Raw genomic sequence first — 6,651 nt, 5'->3', positions numbered from 1 at the left:
GCCCCAATCTCCCAGCAGTGCGAGATTTCCAGGGGTTCCTGTGGTTACCCGGGGTTTGGCTTCCTTGGAAAGAAGGTCAGCGGAGACTATGGTGTCTTATAGGATATATGGTTTTTATTTACACATGTTCCATCCTGAGCTTATGGAGGGGTTCATCAGTCCATCAGGTCTTGCTCCCCATTGCCCATAGCTTTGGGGGTACAGAGAGCAAGCAAGCCTTTCTGTCTGTTTCCAGTTCCCAACCTTTCCTCCGACTAGACTAAAAAAACAAAAGCCTCTTCTTGGCTCCAGGATGGGAGGAGGGCCTCTCCCCTGAAAAGAGTTCCAGTAGCTTCCTTTGAAGATACAGATTGACCATTTAATACATCTATTTAACACACAGGCTAGCTTAACAAAGGAAACTAGTCTGACAGGTTTCTTGCTTGCATATCCCAACTTCGGATACAAGATCACAGGCTTGAAGGGGACACAAAGAAATAATCTATCTCATCCCTCAATCCCATAACATTAATAATGCTTTATCAGGGATCCAACAGAGCTTTAATATGACTAGGATTAAGGAGAGGACATGGATAGACCCTATCATAAAGTCAACGGGCTACTCACGATGTTAATGTAATAGAAGACTCAGTCTATGTGCACATTTGTGGTTTTTCTGGCTCCAGTGATTGGGTTCTCATTTCAAGCTGAGGGCACTTCCAAACTTACTATTTTCAGGCAGGATTCAATCACATACCAGCAAATTCAGATTGTACAATTACAGTCAGTTGGGAGATCTTGCACAACAATAGCCAGCATTGTCCAACTTCCCTGTCCACAAATCAGGATGGATGCTCAATAAAATAGGTTGTCTGGAAGCACCCTGAGTTGTACATCCCCCCTATATAAAGGACAAGACATAGTTATAAGCGATGCTGCTATATCTCTCATCTATAGTGTAGGGGCTCCATGGTGTGGTTGATGTTCTGGGGCTGGATGTGGCTTTGGAGTTTCCACTGCTTACTAACTGCTCTACCTGCTTATTAATGAACAGATATTTCTAAACACTGTGTGCATGCTCCCTCTCTTCCCTGGTCTATGAGAAGTTGCAGGGGCAGCTCTGCCAGGATCTGGTTTCCTTTGGAGAAAATGGCACTGGAGTCAAATGGGGCCCTTGTAATATTTGCTTTATTTACACATATTCAAGCAGAGCGCATAAGCAGAGGCAAAGTGCGAACACCTCTACATGGCTGCAAATTACACACATCAGCTCATCAGAGAGGGAAGCCCTGCACCCCAAAGTGCCTTCAGCCAGCTCATCTCTCTCTCTCTCTCTCCCTCATGATGGCTGTTCCTTCTCTTGCACTCAGATGCACAAACTATACAACAGTCTTTCTGCTCAGCTTTGGGTCATCTCCTCCAAACTAGAGCGGTCCTTCCGAAACTAGGTATTGCCCAGTTGTAGACATGATGGTTCAAATAACAGCAGTTTAACAATGCAGACCTCTACTTTGAGTGAGCCCCATAGAATTCAATGGGGCTTACTGCCAGGTACAGGGACACGGTGACAAGAGACAAAATAGTGCCTTCCCTCATTTCCACATATAGGAGCTAACCAGACTGGCAGCTAAATTTTTCTTCAACCCTGGCAATGGGCCAGCATCCTCCACAGTGCCTGAGTGGGAGCAGAGCAAGCTATGTGTCATACAAACCCAACTATGTCCTCCATCACTTCACTGCCAGTCCCTGTCTCCCAGCATCTGCTGTCTGAGGCTTCTGCCTCACTCTGCCTAATGGTAGGGCTGGTCCTGCCCAGGTAAGTGTATAGGATTGCAGCCTAAGCTGAACAGAGGTGGCAGGTGAGATTCAAAAGCTGTAAATCAACTCTAACAATAGCAGACAGTGGTACAAAGAGGTAGAATTGGCGCTTATGCCCTATTTTTCTGCAGGATATATCAATCCACCTTCCTTTCACTGGCTCTTTTGGGCCTGTGATGAATGGAATCCATTTCTTTTCTCTCACTGCACAATACCTCAGCAAAGACCTCTCTCCCCTCTTGCTCTCCATTGCTCATACTTTTTTCTTCCTGCTGACAGCACCACCAGCCCCTCACACCCATCCCAGATCTGGCCTCCCCCACATTCTCATTGCCGGGGGGGGGCATCCTTCTCTGCTGCTGCTGCCCATTTATCTCCTTCTGTCACCAACAGTGGCAGCTCTAATAACTCCTCGGCAGGTATTGAGCGGCAAGATGAGGAGGTGTGAGAAGGCACAAGGAGCAGCTGTCGCCAGCTTGGCAGGAGGAAGATGGATGGGGGTAAAGAGAAGACCGTGGCCCTGAGCCTGAGGGCTGTGTGTGTAGGAGTGAAGGGGGCAAGATGGCTTCCACACTAGCCTACTGACCCTCTTGCATTGGGCTTCTTGCTGTGCTTGATTTGCAATGGCTGTTTCACATATGAAAGTTGCCACTTGCTGATGCATGCATGTGTGGCCTTGCTCAGTGTCAGATCCACATTTTGGGGCAGAGGAGGGCCTCAGTGGGCTCCCCATCCTTGAGTTGCCCACCTAGTGACCCACGAATCTGTCCATTTTGGTTTCTCTCAGTTTCTATTTTCTTCTAATTTTGTTCAGTTCTCTACACTTCCACATCAGTTTGTGATTTTTTAAAAAAGTCATGAAAATTCATCAGTAGTTTAGTGCAAATTTCTCCTAATATATAATGTTTGGGCCATATTCAACTAATGCATCCCCCACCCCCATGCGTACCCTGCACCCTCCCCAAATCTACTCCAGAGTGTTGGGGAACCCCTAGAACAGATTTAGGGGGCACATTGAGGGAGGAGAGGGAAGATCCCATTGCACAAGTGGAAATCCTTGCACTGACAGGATGCTTTCTTAGTGCTACAGTGGATACAACCTCTAGAATGCAATTCAAACTATACACATTTTTGTAAAACAATTTCCCCTAAAATAAGACATTTTTGTTATTTTCACGAATATATGCATTTTTAAGTACACTCTATCACAGTATATGATTTTTTGTGCACATTACTTAGCTGGAAAATTGGATTGAAAAATTTGAAGAAGCACAAATTTTGAAGTTTGGATGTGCTGCAGTACGCATATTGTTTTAAATGTGTGAATTAGGTATGTTCACCTTTAAATGTGAACTGAATTGAATTTCTCCCCCATCCCTAGGCCCACCTCTTTGCTACTTGCTCTCTCCCTTTGGGCCCAATCCATGCTACAGCCCTGTAGGAAAAGGCAATACAAGGGGAGGGGTCTGCTCCTGCATCATTATTTGCATGCTGGGAGAGGGCAGATGAACAGGCCACAAAGGTGAGGAAGGAGGGCATTATGTATTAAGTTTTGAAATTCTGAACATACTTTTTAGAGGGTCACAAAAAGAAGCATGTATAATACATTTAAAACATCTAAATGTGACGTTTGCATTCTGAGTTTTAAAGGAAAGCATTACTGAAGTTACTGGGTTCTTGGTGAGTGTTTACTGAGGGATGGGTGTTCCTTATGTATGCAATTTTTTCACAGCATCCACACAGCATCATTGGCATAAAAATTACAGCCCTTATTCCTCCCCTCCCCAATTTAATCAAGATTTACCCTTTCTGGGGAAAATACAAAAAGTTGTTTAAAATACTGTTGCCAATGTCCCATTTGCAATATCTGTACAATGCATTTAAAATGTAAATGTACTGCCTTCAAGTCGATTCCGACTTATGGTGATCCTATGAATAGGGTTTTCATGAGGCTGAGATGCAGTGACCTGAGCTTCATAGCTATGTGGGGATTTGAACCCTGTCCAACACCTTAACTACTACACCACACTGGGTCTCCCGTACAATGCATTTACAACATTAATATTGAAAGCACCCATTATTTCAAAAATTCTTTACAAAGGATGCCATCATAATGTCCTGGAAATAGTTCCCTCATTTGATTTGCTCACTATCATACAATTAATCCCTTGTTCATTTAATGTAATACAAGTTTATACATTTTCCTCTGTAACTGTAAAATGTTAGCGGGTGTGATGCAAAGCTTGCTGGAGAAAGATAACATGCTATCTACCTCCACATGTCAAGTAACAGCATATTTTCCTATTATGACTTCTAGTGTGTACGCCAAATATCTCTTAATGCTTTATCTTACTATACTTATTATGCTGGCACGACTGTGTTTTTGCATCATTCATGTATGTGGCTCTTGACATAACAGCATAAGAAACAAATGGTAGTTCTCTGCCCTGAGGACATTACCATCTATATTTTGGCCAAGCAGCAGACAAAGGATGAGGGAATAGAACAATCAGGCCTGGCTTCAGCTTGTGGGGCCCCTGGGCAAACTGGCCTTGATGTGTCCTCCAGTGGCACTGCTCCCCGGCCTTCTTAGTAGTTGATGGACAGTACACCTGTCTACTTACCTGCCAGTGGTGGCCCATTCAGCGCTGCTGAGCAAAGTTTCCAGCACATGTGCTTGCCTTCTACTCATTTGCCCCACTATCTTAATGACATTAACCCTACCCCCTTTGCATACATCAGGTGGGGCTGGCCTCATTCTGCTGGTGGTGTCAGCAAATACAAGGCAGTTAAAAGGGACAGGAGCTCTGCTTGAGGATGCCAGGCTAAAACCTCAGCCCATGCTGTGGCGGTCCTGTTGAAGCAGCCCTGCTGGCAAGGTGGTCATGTGTCCTACTTTACAGAGGGGACACACAGAAGACAGTCCTCTGTTTGAAGAGCTGTCTGGTCCAAAGATAAAGAACTCTAAGAAGGAAGTGCAGGGGCCTTGAAGGTGTCCATCAACAGTTAGCACCTGGACAACAGACAGAGCTCGCACACAGCTTACCTGCTCACAGTCTTTCCCACCTGTGTTAAGAAGTACTGTTTTTTCCTGTTTAAATTATAGTAATTTAAATTACTTCTAAATTTGCATCTATACACAAAAGTTACCGTATACACGTTATGCAAATCAGTGCCCTCTTTTGTCCTCTTTTTGGCAATACAAGTGTCTATCTACCTGACATGGTGGTGATGGGATTAGCCCAGAGGTGGCAAAAGTGCTAAGCAAAGTTCCTGGTCCACATGCCTGTACTTGCTTGCACTACCATCTGACTGATGTTGCCCCTGCCTTGGAAGTATGCCATCTTCAGCACCATTTAGTGGAAAGGCGGGATTCAAGACAAGTAAGCAAATAAATTCAGGTGTCAGCACCAGCAAGGAAAGGCATGCTCCACAGCCTGGCCATTCCCAACAGTCACCCAACTGAGCCACTTCAGCTGTGGTGGTGGGAGCAGTGGACCCTGCTAGGGCCACCACATTTGTCCCTGTGAGTCATATGCTAGGGACTGTAATTGGTAACAAGGAATGCTTATGATGAAGTACATTTAGACATACCTATACCTAGGAAACCAAAAGAAGCCAAATGCACAGTTATAAGATGGGAGATACTTGGCTCAGCAGTACTACATGCGAGAAGGATCTTGGGATTGTTCTTGATCACAAGCTGAACATGAGCCAACAGTGTGATGTGGCTGCAAAAAAGGCAAATGCTTTTTTAGGCTGCATTAACTGAAGTATAGTTTCCAAATTGTGTGAAGTATTGGTTCCCCTCTATTTGGCACTGGTTAGGCCTCATCTTGAGTACTGGGTCCAGTTTTGGACACTACACTTTAAGAAGGATGCAGACAAATTGGAACAGGTTCAGAGGAGGGCAACAAGAATGATCAGGGGACTAGAAACAAAGCCCTATGAGGAGAGACTGAAAGAACTGAGCATGTTTAGCCTTGAAAAGAGAAGACTGAAGGGAGATATGATAGCACTCTTCAAGAACTTGAAAGGTTGCCACACAGAGGAGGGCCAGGATCTCTTCTCAGTCATCCCAAAATGCAGGACATGGAATAGTGGGCTCAAGTTGCAGGAAGCCAGATTTCAACTGAGCATCAGGTAAAATGTCCTAACTGCTAGAGCGGTACAACAATGGAACCAATGACCTAGGGAGGTGGTGGGCTCTCCAGCACTGGAGGCATTCAAGAAGCTGTTGGACAGCCATCTGTCAGGTATATTTTAAGTTGGATTCCTGCATTGAGCAGGGGGTTGGACTTGATGGCCTTATAGGCCCCTTCCAACTCTACGATTCTATGATTCTGTGATTCTATGATTCTAGACTTTGTTTCAGCTGGAAATAAGGACAGAGTGGAATGAGCCAGGTATGGGCAGAAGGTACATCATTGGGATTTACTGATAGATGAATGATACGCAGTCAATCAGCAGTGATTTCTGATTCCCAATTGTTTAACAATGGCAAGAGCAAAAAGACTCCCCCCCCTCAACCAGGCTGTTTGAATTCCTGCTCTGTAATAAGGCAGTTGTGTATGTACCCTTGCACATGTAGGCCATCACAGAGTATGGCTCATCATGAGGTGCATTAGGCAACTAGCTCTGCCTCCTGTGTCACCATTTTGAATCTGGCTCTGTCCTTTCTCACCCCACCCTCCACAGAATATTTTACTCCTGTTGGTGGACCTTGAGAGTCTAGTAAAAAATAGGGTAGATATTGCAAGCCTGAAGGCAGCTACTTCTGGACTAGGTAAATGAGCTTCACAATATTCCTTGTATAGCCTTAATTTTGTAAGGAAATTTTCATATTTGGGGAGA

This window comes from Rhineura floridana, chromosome 2 (assembly GCF_030035675.1).
Source record: "Rhineura floridana isolate rRhiFlo1 chromosome 2, rRhiFlo1.hap2, whole genome shotgun sequence".
Classification (NCBI taxonomy): Eukaryota; Metazoa; Chordata; class Lepidosauria; order Squamata; family Rhineuridae; genus Rhineura; species Rhineura floridana.
This window is presented reverse-complemented; position numbering follows the sequence as displayed.